Source organism: Chelmon rostratus, chromosome 4 (assembly GCF_017976325.1).
Source record: "Chelmon rostratus isolate fCheRos1 chromosome 4, fCheRos1.pri, whole genome shotgun sequence".
NCBI classification, from domain to species: domain Eukaryota; kingdom Metazoa; phylum Chordata; class Actinopteri; order Chaetodontiformes; family Chaetodontidae; genus Chelmon; species Chelmon rostratus.
Window position 1 is genome coordinate 924,828 of NC_055661.1, and position 19,320 is coordinate 944,147.

A 19,320-nucleotide genomic window follows, 5' to 3' on the forward strand; every position below is an offset into this window, starting at 1 on the left:
ATTATTTAACATGACCAGTCAATCAATCAATAATCAAAACTTTTCCATGAGCCAGGCTAATGCTAATATAATAAGTTGTCACCATAAATAAACACAAATGACATATATAAATATTCAATTTATTTCTTTATTTTTTGTCTTTTCAATATATATAATACATTTAATTTCTAGTGCACTTTTCATCAGCAGGATCTCAAAGTGCTACAAAGTAAAAAACTCAATGCTCAGTAAAAACAATGAACAGGTTAAAATCAGTTCATAATCAACATTCATAGGCCTTTCTGAATAAAAAAGTTTTCAGGCCAGATTTAAAAGAGTCTAGGCTCCGAATAGCCCTCAGCTGGGTTGGGAGGCTGTTCCAGAGGCGTGGTGCGGCCGAGCAAAAGGCTCGGTCTCCCATGGTGGAGAGCCTGGTGCTGGGGACTTGGAGGAGCAGGGTGTTAGTGGATTTGAGAGTGCAGGTGGTGGACTGTAGGGTCAGGAGTTCCTGGAGGTAAGTGCAAGGTGCAAGTCCATGGATGCATTTATAGGTGAGTAGCAAGATTTTATAATTGATCCGGGATGAAACAGGGAGCCAGTGCAGTGATTTAAGGATGGGGGTGATGTGCTCATATTTACGGGCTCTCATCAGGACCCTGGCAGCACTGTTTTGGATGTACTGTAGCTTCTGGATGGTTTTGCCAGGTATCCCGATGAAGAGCCCGTTACAGTAGTCCAGCCTTGTGGAAATGCATGGACCAGTTGTTCTGCTGCTGGGAGGGAGAGAGTGGGACGGAGTCTTGAAATATTGTGGAGGTGGTCGAATGAGGTTTTGCAGAGATGTTTTATGTGGTCATTAAAGTTCAGATGGGGGTCAAACCGAACTCCCAGGTTTGTTGCTGAGGAGGAGAGAGGAATGATCTGTCCGTCAAAGGTAAGTTGGGATATGGGTGAGGAGTGAACCTAATGAGGGGTACCAATGAGGAGTGCTTCTGTTTTGTTGCTGTTTAGCTGAGGACAGTTGTTATTCATCCATGCCTTGATTTCCTCAAGGCAGGAAGTGAGGGATGATAGATATATATATATATATATATATATATACACACACACACATATATATATGTGTGTGTGTGTGTGTGTAATTTTTTTACTTATTTATTAACACATTCATTCATCTGTTCATAATCTTATTATTTATTTTTTATTTATATCTTCATTTGTCCATAGAGTAACTGGCTACAATGAAATAAATAAATCTGTAACACATCAAAAGTCAGGCTCACTATTAAATCAGATGCCTATCTGATAGTGCTGTTGCTAAATTTAAGGATGTGATTCCATCAGCAATTAATTCAATGCCATGTCTCAATACAACAGAGGACTCCTATGCCAATAGTAGTCCCTCCCAAATTGATCATCTGGTTGATAGTGCTACAGGTTCATTGCGTATTATACTTCACTCTATTGCCCCTCTAAAAAAGAACATAATCAAACAGAACAGGTTACTTTCTTGGTATACCCCCCAAACCCGCAAATTAAAGTAAACTTTGCACAAAGTTGAAAGGAAGTGGCGTTCCACCAGTTTAGAAGAATTTCATTTTGCCTGGCAGGACAGTTTAAAAACATACATAAAAGCCCTTTGTGGTGCCAGAGCAGCCTTTTACTCTTTACTAATAAAGGAAAATAAGAACAATTCCAGGTTTCTCTTCAGCGCTGTAGCCTGGCTGACTTAGTCATGATTCTATTGAACCATGTCTTCTCTTAACCCTTGGTAGTAATGATTTCATTAGCTTCTTTAGTAATAAAATTCTTACTATTACAGACAAAATGTATTATCTCCAGCCCTCAACTGGTACTGATATATCTTCAACCACGGAAACCATAGAAATAGCTATTAAACCTGTCATATATTTCCTCCCGTCAACCTTCACCAACAAATGTCAACAATTTTGTCATCAAAATCATCAACCTTTTAGACCCCATCTAACTAAGCTGTTTAAAGAATTTTTGCCCTCAATTGGCTGTTTTTTATTAGATATGATCAATCTGTCTTTATCAACAGGGTACATACCACAGTCCTTTAAAGTAGCTGTAATAAAATCTTACTCTTGATCCAGGGGTTTTAGCCAACTATAGACCAATATCTAACATCCCCTTTCTCCCTATAATTCTTGAGAAAGCAGTCACTAATCATTTGGGTGAATTTCTATGTAACAATATTTTATTTGAATTTCCAGTCAGCATTTAGAGTGCATAACAGCACAGTGACAGCACTGGTTATAGTTACAATTGACCTTCTAATTGCATCAGACAAAAGACTTATCTCTGCACTAATCTTGTTAGATGCTAGTGCTGCATTCAATTAAGGGAACTGCACTAAGCTGGTCCCGCTTTCCCGATCGACTAAATTCAGACAAAACTGAAGTTATAGTACTTGGGCCTAAACACCTTACTCAAACTCACTATCTTATGATTTTGCAAAATGGATGCCATTGTTAGTTATCTTTGATCAGGATATGTCCTTTAACTCCCAAGTAAAACAGATTTCAAGGACTGCCTCTTTCCACCTGAAAAATCAGGCACATCTTGTCTCAAAATGATGCGGAAAAAACTAGTCCACACATTTGTTACTTCCAGGCTGGATTATCTCAGTTTCTTACTGTCAGGCTGCCCCAGTTTGTTGCTAAATCCTTTACAGGTGATCCAGAATACTGTGACTATAGGAAAAGAAATTATATGTCGCTGATAATAGCCACTCTGTATTAGCTCCCTGTAAAATCCAGAATCGAATTCTGTTAATCCCTCTCCTCACCTACAAAGCCTCAAATGGTAAGGCACCATCTTATCTTAAAGAGCTCATGGTACCCTAGGTAATAGGGTACTACATTGCCAGAATGCAGGCTTACTTGTGGTTCCTAAAGTCTCCAAAAGCAGAATGGGAGCCCGAGCCTTTAGTTATCAAGCTCCTCTCCTGTGGAACAATCTTCCAGTCTTTGTCCAGGTGGCACACACCCTCTCTACATTTAAGAGAAGGCTTAAAACTTAACTTGAAGCTTACTTTTAGGGCTGGCTTTTAGGCTTGCCTTGGACCAGCCCCTAGCTATGCTGCCATAAGATTAGACTGTCAGGGGACTTCCGATGATGCACAGAGCTCTTCTGTTCTTCTCTCCCTCTCCATCTGTATGCATTCATGTCCTACCAAGGGATGTTACTAACTTAGCCTCTTCCCTTGGGTCCTTATGCATTCTCATCTCGCAGGGTCAGATGGATGGTAGTTGATCCTGGATTGCGGATTATAGCTACGTGTCCTGCCATGGCCCTGCCTGACATCCACTGCAACTGCTATAACTTTTAGTCATCCATCCATTATTATTAGATTCATAGTCTTCTATTATGTACGTATACGATCTGTTACTAATATACACATATACATATACATCACATACATAAATATTTATGTATATAGTATGCTATATATACTACATAGTCTATTATTAGGGTTGTCATTGTTACCGTGATTGCATTTCTGTCCATCCCCCCACCCCTCTCTCTCTTGCCTTCTGTCTTTCTCTCTCTCTCTCTCCCTTTTCCTTTCTCTCTCTCTCTAACCCAACCGGTCGAGGCAGATGGCCGCCCACCCAGAGCCTGGTTCTGCTTGAGGTTTCTGCCTGTTAAAAGGAAGTTTTTCCTCGCCATAAGTGCTTGCTCATGAGGGAATTGTTGGGTCTCTGTAGATAAAGAGTATGGTCAGTACCAGCTCCATATGGGAAGTGTGCAGAAACAACTTCTGTTGTAATTAGGCGCTATATAAATTAAATTGAATTGAATTGTATTCCCTGTGATTGGACTTGAATCAACTGAATTTACCAAATTGAAGATGGTGACAGCCACTGCAGATATGCTGGCTGTTGATGAACAGAAGGAGGCAAATGCCAATTGCTATGCTTTTTTCAATCTCTTTTCTTTATTGCGCAATTTACTTGGATTACTGAGGTATTAGGCATTTCAAACAGAACTGAACAGAGTATGTGTGTGTGGATTGTTGTCCAGCAATATACAGTCAAGTAGATATTAGCTTTTTATCAGTATATACTGACACACAGGTAATTGAATCAAAGGCAGGAACACTCCAGATCAAATACATAATAGCTGGTGCAATGACCTATTTTTGTAGCAGAAAGAAAGATTCGTCAGAACCACATTGCAGGCAGAGGAAGCTGTATTGTACAGGGAGCAGAGTAACGTGCTTGTTTTAACTCCACAGCATTACTGTGGCCTGAGCTCACTGCCTACAACCAAGAACAATGGTACCATGTTACCCAGATACACTAAAATCAAGTGTGAGAACTGTGGGGGTTTTGTATGTGAGTGTGATCATATTTCTCTAAACAAAATTATACTTTTTGTGTGTTCTCTGCATCCCTGGCACAGTTTTCTTTGAGTATGGACAATAGTTGACAGGAAGTCCAGACATCACCATGAGACAACAGCACATGTACTGTACATGGGAACAAATGTAATATTTTGATGCTTTGTATTGAAAGCATTAAAATATGACAACTTTTGAACTTTTGTCTCTCTACCGGGAAATACATTACAACCACACACTTAAAACAGTTACAGTATATCCAACAATATTTGAGTGTTTGCTCATTTAAACTTTTTTCAGAAAGATACAGTATGTCAGTGTCACACCTGTATTGTGTGTTTGGGTACAATGAAAGACAAAATGTAACTTGTACGTTCATAGAAACACTATCATAAAGTGCTTATTGTTTTTTATATGGGCCCTTTGTAACATAGGAACTTAGAACATATCTGATAGTGTTTAGTGACTTCACAGGGATTTTAACATGCTCATACATTTTTTTATATAGCATATTTCTATATGTCCAATCTGTACAACGTTTAGCATTTATATAGTGACTTAATCCACATTTATCTTCTCAAGGCATATCATATAATATTGTAGAGAATATGCATGTGTGCATCCTATCCAGGGGCTCAACAGACAGCAAAGAGAGTTGGCTAATATTCATAACAAACCCTCTTTACCATTTTGATGAAAAATTATTTCTTGTTCTTGAATTCTTGACTCTGTTCTATCAAAGGTTTCAAGTAAAATGAATTCTCCACTACACTACGCTATTCATACCCATCCACAACACACAGATAATCATTGCAAAATAGCAGTAAAATCAGTGTTGACACAATAGCTTTTCAAAATTGTACATTATATGACTAGTGGCCTGATAAGAAAAGTGCGTCAATATGCCTCTATGTGGCTGAACCAATATGGGTCACTGCACTATCACAAGAAAGTGATTAAACGATATACGTCTTTTTATCACTTCCCTGTATTAGTTAAAGCTATCTCACATATGGCTCACTGCACAGATATTGCTATATGCAGTTTGAATCTTCCCCACCTTTATTTATCATAGATAAATTCATCAGCATATTATATGAGTTTGTACCACCCAATCAAGGTTAAGCAGATTGATATACATGTTCATACATACGCAGTGAAAAAGAAAGCATTTGTTGTGAAGGGATACAGAGGTTAAGTTATCAGGTCACTCAGATAATCTGTAAAACATGGCAAGTTCAGTGTTACTTAAGTTATATTGTCATTTTGTATCAGGGCCAACCATGTAGGCCTACAACTGAAGATAAATTTGGTCTTGAATGAAGGAGAAACACATAGGTGTGTGATAATCACAGTGTGACCAGAGGAAACCAACGTGTGACGAGACCTACTCAATGTAATTGTGTAATTCTGGAATCTATCTTGTTAGAGCATACTATTTATTTCATTTTTAGATGATCTGACCGTAGTTACTGGCATTCAAATATTTTTCTTCTTTCACTGGCTTTCTATAAGCATCAGTTCCAAAGTTGATGGAGCCTGATAAAAGTGTTGAAACATTTTTAGGATGTTATTTTCGTAGTTATAGTAATTACAGTAGTGTAGTTTTTTTTTACATACTTGTAGAGATTAGTGGACTTGCACACACTTGCACAGAGTCTGCAGGGTCACAATGTCAGGCCGGGACTCGAATGAGGACTCAGGTGCAGAGTTAACGATTCACAGATTTATTTACACAATAACCAGAGACCTCTTCGACGGGCGTGAAAACAATGGCTATAGAATTACCCTATAAATATGACTCACTAGATGGAACTAGCAGTCATAACAAAAAAAAGAAAAAAAAACTTTAAATAACATAAAACGCTCAGATAGGAGGAAGCAAGGCTATAATAGTAGAGAACAGAAATCACTTCAGAGGGAGGAAAATAACAAGGCTACGAAAATGACCAAAATTAGCCAACAAAAGAAATTCACTAATAAAGATATCAAAATAAACTTCGCTCCTAAAACATGGAGGAATATCATTAATAAACTTTGTATATAAATCAAACAGAAAACACTCACAAGAAGGATAATAAATCGGCTATGAAAATATCTAAGAAAGAAAAAAAGAATCAGAACTAGACTATAAAATGTTAACAACAAAAAACACTCACAAAGAGGACAATAATTCGGCAATGAAAATAGCAAAGGAAAACAAAAGACCAGAACTAGACTATGAAATTTACACAAACAGAAAACGCTCACGGAGAGGATCAAAGGCTTACTATGACAATCGATCTGTGGCTGTGGAGCTATGATGGGCACGGGTGAAACGACCTTAGGACAAAACAACACTGGCACAAGACAAGGGAGACGCAGACTATTTAAACACGTGAAGGGTAATAGGAAACAGGTGGAGACAATAGGCGATCAGGCTGACGCACCGGTGACACATGAGGGAGGGCAAGTGCTCTGAAAAGAGAGCAGAGTTAGGCTTTCAAAATAAAACAGGAAATGACAAGACAAAAAACCCAAGACGAGACAAACCTCACCACGGTGTGACACATAGGTGGTATCCAGCTCTCTTCTTCCTCCTCCTCAAGGTCCAGATGAGGTCTCTTTTTTGGTGTGGATGTTCGAATGGCCTGAGGAGCTGCACAGAGAACAGCTGACATGCCAGCAGGCTCTGCAGGACACAGCAGCCTGGACAGCTGTAACAGAATTGTATCCCTTTATAAACACCAAGCAATATGACACACAAACACAAATGCAAAGCAGTTTCAATGCAATACAACTACTGAAGACTGCAACAGGTAACAAAAGTAGTCTTAATGTATGGCTACAAACCTGCATACTACTGATAGGAGTCCTGTGCTGACCTTTTGCTTTGTCTCTGGGGTGGGCCAGTCTGGGAGTGATGAGTTGTCTGTATATAATTTTAGAACATAGAACATTTGTATCAAGTATGGGGAAAGAAACTGATTACACAGAACATTTGACTTCAATTTGTGCTATAAATTTAAAAGCTCTTAATTGCAGTAGTTCCCAGTGAGAAAATTCCATTTTCTTAGTGAGACTCTATGTTGTTTGTAATGTAATACATGCAATGTCACACAAAAGGGGAAGCCTAGGGCGGTTGGCAGTATACTTATATGTAATTTACACTGTAGCTTCAATGAAGATGTCATCTCTAACACTAATATTGCAGTGACGCTAAGTGTATCTGTGAATCAGAATGTTTGTATTGGCCTTGTGTATAATTTTACACACAAGTGAGCAAGTTAGCGGCTTGCTGCTGATCAGTGTTGCCAAGCAAAACAATTCCTTCCAGTTTGATCTTTTGTTTTTCATGTGTGTACCGCAGATCAATTCAATAAAGCACATTTACATATGGCAGACACACATACCAGTGTAAGTTAACAACTGAGGATTAGTTCATCCGAGTCACCAGCCTTAGAAATCGTAAGTTAACAGCAGCTCAGATCAGAGACCAGATGAATGCCACACGGAGTTCTCGCAGCAGACCCATCTCTACAACAACTGTTAAGAGGAGACTGCATGAATCAGGCCTTCATGGTCAAATAGCTGCTAGGATATATGATAATCTATAGCGATTTGTGCTGATCTGTGCAGCCAACAACAGAGCAGTTCCCATACTTTGCTGTACCTTCGAAAAGGTAGTTCTCAAGCCATGGGCAGAGATACTCAGATCGGGGGCAGGATGAACCTGCACTTACATAGGAAGGGGAGCCAAATCTTCAAACAAGCTGACTTGTCGGATATTTTGACTGGGTTATCTAATTTCACATTGTGTGGGTTGGTATACACTCCAAATACCCTAATATACTGTATGTGCACAAGCACTAAAAAAGTGAGTTTTTGTCAGCTTCAACTGATACTTCAACTCCTTTAAATGCTTCAATGCTAGGATGAGTTTAAGTTTCATGGCCATTGCCAGGAACAAGCTCCTGTGCCACTTGGTGGAACATTTTGAAAGTATTTGACTGAAGATACTCCTTTTATCAACCAGAATATGGTGGAGGGAGTGGGAGACATTGTTCAGGATGCTAATCAACTTTGTCAGCATTCGCTTTTTTACCACCACTTCCAGAGGGTCCAGCTCACCTCAACTCCTCCAGTCGCTGAGCCAGTCTTTCAAACTTGTTGAGCTTGTTGAACTTCCCAGCAGAAGGCAGCATGGAAGGTTGCCACCACAGACTGGTAGAATATCTGCAGCATCTTGTTGCAGATGTTGAAGTCTGCTCAAGGTTTCCACCTCCTAAAAGGAAGTTTTTCCTCGCCACTGTCACCAAGTGCTTGCTCATGGGGGAATTGTTGGGTCTCTGTAGATAAAGAGTTTGGTCTGCACCTGCTCTATATGGAAAGTGTCCTGAGATAACTTTGGTTGTGACTTGCCACAATATATATAAAATTGAATTGAATTGAATTGAACTAAATAGATGTGGGCTGAACACGGACCCTTGCAGCTATGTGGACATGAAAAGAATCATTTGTTCTTTAAATGAATTTAAAGATTTTTTTCACAATTACATAAAGCCTCTACTCCTGCATCATGCATTTTTTTTTAGGGTCAGAAATGGAGCGCAGGCAAACAACCTGAACACACACAAACTCTCTCTCACACACACACATACAGTTGTATGAAAAAGTTTGGGCACCCCTGACAATTTCTGTCATTTTCATTAATAAATCATTGGGTGTTTGTATCAGCAACTTCATTTTGATCTATCAAATAACTGATGGACACAATAATATTTCAGTGGTGAAATGAGGTTTATTGGATTAAAAGTAAATGTTCAATGTGAATCAAAACAAAAAAGGTGCATAAATTTGGGCACCCCAACAGAAAAATCTCATCAATATTTAGTTGAGCCCCCTTTTGAAAAAATAACAGCCACCAGATGCTTCCTATAGCCTGTAATGTGTCTGGATTCTAGATGAAGGTATTTTGGACCATTCTTCTTTACAAAACATCTCAAGTTCAGTCAGGTTCGATGGTTTCCGAGCATGGACAGCCCGCTTCAAATCATCCCACAGATTTTCAATGATATTCAAGTCTGGGGACTGGGAGGACCATTCCAGAACATTGTATTTGTTCCTCTGCACGAATGCCTGAGAAGATTTTGAGCAGTGTTTTGGGTCGTTGTCTTGTTGAAATATCCAGCCCAGCGTAACTTCAACTTTGTGACAGATTCTTGAACATTATTCTCAAGAATTTGCTGGTATTGAGTGGAATCCATGCGACCTTCAACTTTTACAAGATTCCCAGTACCAGCACTCGCAACACAGCCCTTACCCTAATCTTAATCCAAGTCTTCATCCTAAAATTTAACGATTTACATTATGAGGACCTGCATTTTGTCCCCATAAGGAAGGTGAGACCCCACAATGTGACTTTGTAAACAGATTTATGTCTACCAAAACATAAGGAATACATGGTGCACACACACAGGTCATAATTTATTTACAAAATTGTATAAAGCTTGTGTCTTTTGAGCATCATAGTCCAATACAGATTCATTTTAAACTTCTAGTGTGAAGGATTTAGGGGGATCTATTGACAGAAATAGAATGTAATATTCAGAATTATGTTTTAATCGTGGTGTTTTCTCTACCTTAGACTGAGTCCTTAATTTCTACAGTGGGAGTGGCTCCTCTTTCTTGGAGTCTGCCATGTTGCACCACCATGTTTCTACAGTAGCCCAGATCAGACTAACACTGGCTCTCGAGAGGATCTTTCTTCTTTTTTTTTTAATGGCCACAGAAGGGGAGGGTGTGCCAAGGGGTATTGGTAGTTGGTTGCAATCTGCTACCACTGCTAGATGTCCTACACACTGGTATGTGTATCTGTAATATGTAAATTTGCTTTATTGACATGATCTGTGGTACACACGTGAAAAACAAATGATGTGTGAATCCTACACAATGGACATTTAATAAATAATATAGTCAGTACATTTAATATATGGCCTTTCGTACACCTGACTCTATTGTGTTTCCTGTGTTATATACTGTATTGACAATGACTGTACCGATACTAGTTCATGCATGATGTTCTTTGTTTCATTTTTTTGTATGTTCACTTTTTTCCATGTAGCTAGTTGCTTCAATAAAGAGATTAAATTGTAGAAAATGGCAGTATTTAAGAAACAATCCTTAAGTAAATAGAACAAAGAACCATGCAGAGAGAGGAAATGTGTGGAAGTTTCCAGTGGTTTTGTGTGTTAAGAGAGCTAATAAGTGTATATGTGGGTGTAAGGAGAGGTCATGACATTGTAGAAAACAGTGAAAGTGTGTGTTGGTGTGTAAGTGGGATGAAAGAACAACCAGGGCATGTGAAAAACTGGCAAGACCTGTTACAGCGTAATATAGACCTCATAGCATTAAGTTATTTGACTAAAAATGCAAACACCCTTTTAACCTGTGCTTGATTTTCACAGGCACAAGAGAATTTAAACTTTTGTCAAAAAAAGGATGTGATGTACTTGTATTATAACAGACCACCACACTGATTCGAATGAGCACACAGACATGCCAATCAGCAGAACTGCAATCCCTGCTGTCGTTGTTGACTATATTCTTCTTTTGCCTCATGGACAGAGTAGTTATATTGATATTTTGTGCCCAAACTAGCACTACTGTTGAGAATGTTTAAATGTAGGCCCAATAACAATACAATTATGATTTGGGGCAACCAGCTGACCCCTATGCTCATATAAAATCACACTTGACCATTAGCTTTAATTCACAATAGCTAGCAGAGTAACACTAGTAGGGGGTGTGTCTTTGTATGCCAGTTGGAAAAAAAACTCTTTTTAACACATGCCACATTCACTCTGAGGGTTTATCAATCTGTCAATCCAAATGCACAGACTTTCCTGTCAAGGCCCGCTTACAGACTCGATCCTTTTCGCCTGGTTGTGTTCTGTGTTCTACTCTGAGAGTCCAGAGTTGCTAAGTCATGTCGACTACTGAGTGATCAAATGTCTGAATCTCTCTCATACAGCTCACCCACATATTTTGTGTCTCATAGAAATATATCACAAGACTAAAAATGCTCAGGTTGCTGTATCATTGTAACTTTAAAGTGTGATCAGCCTCATGACTAATTGCCAGCAGGTTTCTTTTACCATCACAAAGATCATAGGGTCACAATTAAGAAAACCATTTGAAAGAAATGAGCCTAGTGTATTTGGATTTTATTATAGTATTTGGATCTCCTTGAGGCTTCTGGGAAGTTGCCTGCTTTTGCCAAGTTTGTAATCCAGGCTTGTCTCTTACCCTACAATATACAGCTGAGTGTTACATAGCCCTTAAAAATCTGGTGTCTTTAGCTGACGTGTACCCATGTTAATTAGAGTTTCTCTTACTTATAAATAATTTGTTAATAAAGGAATTTGTAAATTTTTTTGCTCTTTTTCATACATTTTTTATTGACTTGACTCAGGTTTAGTAATATGCAGTCACACAGAGGCCAGTATCAGGGTTACTATAGGCCAGTGACAGGCCAGCACGTGCCGCACTCCTCTGTTTACTTTCCGACCAAAACAATGATCAACACACACATACACGTACACACACACACACACACACACACATACACACACACACAGACACACACGTACACACGCATACACACATACACACGCATACACACGCATACACACACATACACACACACATAGACGTCAGCACATCAACCATGTTCTCACCATCAGCACTTCCCCAAGCCACACGCTGGTCTACAAAACACTGCAAATACACCTCTACACAGTCCCACACATGTAGAAACACACTTTTGGGAGACATGAATGCAGCGCCACTTAACTATCAACAGGAAACATATTTTGCAGAACAGGAAGTGCTCCTGTCTAATTGGTTGGGTGTGATTCAGTGAGAACTGTCTCAGCCAATCAGGGAGCTCTTATTTTAGGAGTAGGTATAAAAGGAGAGGCTGTTCTGCTGATAGTCAGCTTGAGCGTGAGATTTCTGTGTGTGTGTGTGTGCGCGTGTGCACACAAACGTCTGTGTGTTATCACCGATAAATGACTGACAATTTCGATTTTGTCCCAAAAGAATTTAAAGTTGTTGTAAGAATAAGATATTTTTTCTGTCTCTTTGCTGGTGTCACTGATCGAACATGCTTTAACGTGAAGGCCTCTAACACAACCCAGGTCTAGCAGAGTTCACAATAACTTAGTCATGTTGACTGCAATGTTAATGTTCATGTGATGAAGTACTGGTATAGGTACTACAAAAAGTCACAGGTGTGCCCACTGGTTGTGCATAATGACAGCTGTTCTAGTGCTGAACCTCGCAGATGCAACACAGTCAGTGAAACTGCACTTCTTTTTTGCCTTTCTGGTCAGGTCAATATGTATACCTCCAACTAAAAACTACAACTTTCTATTTGTGTGCAGACTAAAGAAATAATTATTAATTAGCTTTGTGTTTGAACTTTCCAGGCTAGCTGTTTTCCACTGTTCAAGTCTTTATGCTTAGCTAAGGTCAGCATATCCCAAACCTGTCTGTCAGGAGGCACAGAACTGACGCTGTTATAGCTTTTCTCTGATTCTGGGTGAAACAAGTGGTCCTTTAAGGGACTGGGTAATAAATTCTAAAGCAGTGTGTCTTTCCAGGAACAATGTCCAAGGCACACAGGACAACACACCGCGAACAGATTTCATAGCAACTACTTTTTACTGAAGAAATAATATAGCATAAAATCTGTGACCTGTCTGTTTTGTGGATCTCCCAGCGCTATAGGGACACTGTTAGATCAAAAGTTGTTGTTGAAGCTGTTGAAGCCTCAGACAACTTCTGAGGCTTCAGTTATTTAATAAAATAACTTCAAAGTGCAACAGTACACTGGTGAACCATACTGCAAATCTTTTCTAATTCCAATCTGTCCTGTTATCATAGACAAACTATACAGTATGTATGTAGTTTTGATTGCAGTCCATGAGTCTAAGCATCAAGGTACGAATAAACTGCTCTCTATCAGCGTGCTTGCCACATCTCAGCATGAATTGATGAAACCAGTGCTTTACTGTGTGTTACTGTATGTGTGTGCAAAGGATTCAGCTGACTTGCCATGCGCACACACACACACACACAAACAATGACCTCTTACAGACTTCAGCCCTTTACATTCCTCGTCTTCAGATTAATGTTTCATCAATCAGCAGAAGTAATTTCACTGTAGTGTTGTGTCATTATCAGTCTTGTCCATGTGTCTTTACCTACAAGGTGATGAAAACAAGCTCTTTCAGGAGAGATTTTCAAATCACTCTGGAAATCTAAAATATGTATACAGTGTAGCTGAAACACTGGGGGAAATGTCAGTCATTGATTGAACTAGACTTCTATAGTCTGAAGTGGGAGGTCTTGTTTTCAGGTGTCATCAAAGTGACAATCAAAATGTCTAGTGACTCACAGTAAGAGATCTTCAAGTCTTGGATGAACATGAAACTCTTCTGGTTGAAACATGAGTACAAAACATGAACAACTGTGTTGTATCTGGAAAAATATCTAGTTGTCGGTGGACAAATAAATTCAAATACAGAAGCCAACAGTAACTCCAAAGGTGCATTTCAGAAGAAATATGCAATCAGGACACTTAGAATTCTGTTGTGTGTGCCACTAAGTGGCTCAATACCTGGCCAAACACACTGCATGTCAAAGTATCTATGAGCAAGATACTGAACCCCAATTGCTCCTCATGCTGTGCCATCAGTGTGTGAGTGTGTGTGAATGGTTAACACGCATAATGAGCAGGTGGACTAGCCACCATCATACAAATGTGTATAAATGGGGGAATGCAGAGTTGTGTTGTAAAAAGCGTGTTAGTTAGAAAAGCGCTACATAAAATATAGTCCATTTTACCATTTACATTCAGAGTCCAATTTGGATCAATTCAGCAGCTGGCTTTTCTTTTTTATCAGTGGTGACTGAGGTTCAGTTTCATATTATCAACAGAATTAAAAGCACAAAATAGGTCTGTTGTAACCTTTTAAAACAACATTTCTGATGTGATGGCCTAATCACCGGGACATAAAATATCTGTGCCGTTCCCAAACCATTACAACTTGTTCACAAATAAATCTGTTTGTGATTTGAAAATGTTGGTTATGATTTAGTCAGGTTTAAGCACAAAAACTAGTTGGCAGGATCAATGAAAGAACATGGCTTGGATTAAAATAAATGCTTTGTTAAGTTCAGGGAAACACCATGGTTTTAAATAAGGAAACCTTCGTCATCATTGTTTCAACTGTTTTCAGTTGGTTAAGGTTTGGAAATGATCGTGATCATGGTTTCTGATGTTTTATTAAGCCATCCATCCATCCTGACCTCCTCTCTCTGGAATTTGTTGCTCTATAATAACGTCACAATACTGCTTCTTTTGCTCCTCAGTCATAATTACTAGTGCTGCGAGTGGGTGTTGTTACTTGAAAGTAGACATTTGTTGTTTGGAGGCACTGTCTATAACAACTGATTGTGTTATTTTTATAATGACCACAGTCTCTGTAGTATTTTAACCATGCCATACCAAACTGAGAAAAAAAAACATGATTTCTCAGAAGTGGAAGTGACCGAAAATGAACATGTAGGATTGTTACATTATCCTGGAAACTCACATGTTTCCTTTTTTAAAAAAAAAATGGTATTATGTAATGAAAACTATGGAATGGACAGTTGAACAATAATACGCTTAAACACACATACATAGACGTTGCAACCCTATAACTGCTGAGGTTTTTTACCCTTGTTTGTATTCCACTATTGTTTTTTTTTGGTGGCTGATGGCGGAATACATCATATGTGTGCCTCTGGTCTCATAATGTGGATGCTGGTGCGAGCATATAGCTAGACCTACAGGAGGTGTGCTGTCTTTCGTAACAAAATGTCACAAATATATTGTTTTTTTCAAGGGAATAAATTTGAAAATGTTTCAGCTCTTGAGGATACTATCTGGACTGTCTGTTCAGCCATTACACGCAACCAGGGATCTGGGAAAACCAGCCTGTATTTCCATCTACTTTTAACATGCAAAACAGGCCCTAGAGTGGACGCTGTTCCATTGGGCCTCTTTTTGTAGATTGTCTCGTTGTCTTTGTACCCTCAACCAATTGTATGCAGGACTTAAGGCCATGTTCCATGGAGATTTATGACACAGGTCCAATATCATATACTTTATATTTTATTATTGGCCTTATGTGAGTTGTGTTTTTCCACACATCCCTTTTTCTTCACATGTATGTGCATGTGTCTCTCTCTTTACTTTTGAATGTGCATGTGTTCATTCATGTGTGTGGTCGTATAATGTTGGCCAGCGTGATGTAATCTAACAAGCACAATGAGAGCTGATAGGATGGGATGGAATCCAGCCATGCCTGGCTTGGTTTCAGGAGTGTTAGAAGCTGCAGGCGTCACAGTGGATTGTTACTCCATGCACATCTCTCATCAGCCAACCCAACTGTGATTACTTGTCTGCTGCTAGTGGCTGATGCACGGAATTCAATGCAGGTCCCAGGCAAATACAATCATAGAAGGGGGGAAATCCAGTAGCTTTGGTGCCAGCTGCGTGTGTAAGAGTGTGTGTAAACACACTATGTATGAGTGTGTGTGTGTGTGTGTGTGTGTGTGTGTGCGTGTGTTTGTGTGTGTGTGTGTGTGTGTGTGTGTGTGTGAGGTAATTTTATTACACAGTTTAAATGCCAGTCTGCTTCCCTCTCCAAAAAGCACCTCTGGGTGCTGCCAGGAGTACCAGGGATAGATTCACAGTTACACAGAGCTGTGACGCACATGTGATGAAAGCTTAAAACACATACCACTGCAGAGAGAGAGAAAGAGAGAGAGAGAGAGAGAGAGAGAGGGCTTTCGCTGTGTCGCTACAGTATCAAGTAGGTTGCCAAGTAGACAAAAAGCCAACAGGGCTAGAAGGACAACAATTACAATTTATTGCATTTCATTTGCATGCATGGAGTTGTTAGCATCCAAGAACGTTTCTGTTAGGAGATAGACAAAGTGGAAAAAGAGGAGAAATAAAGAGCGTAGGACAAGAGAAGGGAGAGAAGGAGTAGTTAGGGTAGGAGAAAAGAGGAGTGAGGAGAGGAGCCTTCTGAGCCAAAACAAAGATAAAACCATCCAATGGGAGTGTGATAAACAGTGTTTAAAATGAGGGGCTCAGTCTTGGCTTAGGCCTAATTTGCGTAATTAGACAGTGTTTGATTTATCGAGTGTGTTCAAACCTAGAGTGTTTTGCTTGGTCCTCTTGGCTTGAGTTTTGTTTTCAGTGATGACTGATGGCTCATGGGCGGAGGGCTTTGCAGGATTTTTTCCGTGTTTGTTACAGCCTGGACCGAGGCTGTTGTGGAATTCTCTGCAGGAGTTCCCTCTCTTTTGCATGCCCTTCTCTCTTTGTCTCATATCTTTGTTTTGTCAGCCTTTTTTGTATCAGGAAATGCTCGCAAATAGAGAGTTATTAAAGGACAATTGTGTTTTTTTACAACAGTCTAGCATTGTATGTTGCATACGGTCACCTTCTAGTCACGGGACACTTATAACTTAAGTGAAGTTCAAATAAAAACAGTGGGAAAAAATTTTCTCATTGAAATGAATTTGCCAAAAGAAATAACAAAACAAAACAAAAAACTACAGAAGAATTGAAGTCTAAAAAACTACAAAGATCTCCCACATTGCTAACCTCAGTTGCTCTCTGCACAGGACCTATTGTGCAAACATTACACTCATTCAGCAGACCCTTCTGAAAATTTCCTTCTCTCTTTAATGGCTGATATAACAGTCATTCAACCTACTGTATATCAACTTCATTACTGCTCTAACACCAGCTAATTCAAGTTCTTGGGTACTGGTAAAGAGTCAAATCTGGGTTTTTAAAAAACTTTCTTCCTCCATGAGTGTAGTTCCCAGGGGTTTATAATTGAAGCTTTTCCACGATAATGTGGGGGTCTACAGGTCATTATAAAAACACTCTATTATATATATATATAAATATATATATATATATATAGTCCATGCAGTACTCCTAATATGGACCCATTTCCTGGTATTATAATAGTGTGTTGGCTTTTTTTTTTTTGCAAAGCTGCTCTGCATAAAACTCAGTTATTCGGTTACATGGACACACAGGGAGATGTTCTTATTGTATTGCTGGCGACCAGCAGTATGTTTGTGTGTATTCTTGTGTGTGTGTGTGTGTGCCTAGGCTGAGTGGAAAGCAGCGCAGATTAACACGTGTCTGTGTGATACTTTATAGAGCTCCACCTGGCCAGCAGGAATTTTAACTGGTTGACTGACTGATCCTTACCAACCTCCCTGTCCTTCTTTGTGGACTTGACACAGTATAACACTCAGTTGCACAGGAGCTTGTGTGTATGTGTGTGTGTGTGTGTGTGTGTGTGTGTGTGGATGTGTATTACTCATGCTGTGGGGACATAAGTCTTTTTACGCAGTCACATTGTGGGGACTCACATTCCTTATGAGAACAACAGTCCCCATAACACATACATCATGAACTTTAGGCTGAAGACTTAAGGTTAGGGTAAGGTTATGGTAAGGGCAAGTAGTGCTTATGGTTATGGTTATGGTTAGAGTAAGTCTGCAGAAGTTTTCTCCTTTGGTCTAGACTGAAACATCTGCACAACTTTAAGATGATTTGCCATAAATTTGGCACAAATATTCTTGGTCCCCAGATAATGAATTATATGCCATGAATTCTAATGCTTGGGCTGGTTGTTTTTTCTCCAATAAAATTCTGATGCAGGCACAGGCTGTTTGCACGCAAGGGTGACTTGATGAATTCAAGCCTACACCGTAGTTATCTATGGCAGGATTCCTGTTAATCCCTTGCTTCAAGTATAAATCCATCTTTAGACTAGTTAATATTTTTTACCTGACAAATATCCAACAGGGAATGAAATAGTTCTTAATATTTTTTTTGGTTTGGAGGCATTCATCTTCTCATCAAATGTTTTTAAAACAACCATGGAGCTCAATGGCACAGGGGAATACGATATATCAGGGTTTGGATACACACACAACACTTGTTAGAATCCCCTCACTATTGGTTTTAGCCTGTGTATGGGATTTGTTGGAAAGAAAAATGTAGAGTATTCTTATGGTTTCAGGTAGTGGTAACATCTAAATAATCCTTTATGTTTAAAGGATTTATTGTGTAATCATACAGTGGGTACATATGGATATTAATAGTTCAAATGATGGTTTAAATCGTTCATTACTTACTTTTTCCATGATGTTTTACAGTATGCATTGCCCTCTGTTCACAACATTGTGGCAGTACTCCATTGAAGAATTGCACATGGAGGCCTACCACCTCTTCCAGCAACAATCCTCCCCACCATCACCCCTTCTAAGCTCTTTCACAGACGCAGGTGTGTAAATGTGCAGAGGTAATGATACTCAGTGAAATAGCTTTTGTGCCCTGCGCCTTCTGTGTATGTGTATGTGTGTGTGTGTGTGTGTGTGTGTGTGTGTGTGTGGAGGGTGGGAGGGGAGTACTCTTTGGTATGTTCCACAAAGCTTTATATGGCACCTGTTAGAGTCGGTGGAGCTGGGAGATGGGGAAAGAAAGTACAGCACAGGGAGATGGGAAGAGTCTGCCTTTGGGCTCCATGTGGAACATCTTATAAAGTAACTCAGCGTAAAATCAGATTAACATATAAAAACAAAGTATGTTTCTTATACAAGAAAAAAACACTCATAATCACAGTCCTGTCTGTATTTGATTATGAGTACATTTTGTATTTGCATGCTACCTCTTTTACTGTCAGGCCAGTAAATGTAGTTTACCACATTAGCTCATGTTTTGTTATAAGAGAAAAAAGTTGCACCCAACCCTTTGATACATACAGAGAGTTTGGCCAGTCTTCCTGATGAAAGCAACCATAACAAAGCTTGTGTCAGTGCAGCCAGGGTACATAAAT

The 19,320-nt window shown here is 39.3% G+C and overlaps 1 pseudogene; it reads left to right on the forward strand.

Moving 5' to 3' along the window:
• Positions 1-398: 398 nt before the first annotated feature.
• Positions 399-3,043, forward strand: LOC121605314 (annotated as a pseudogene).
• Positions 3,044-19,320: the final 16,277 nt, after the last annotated feature.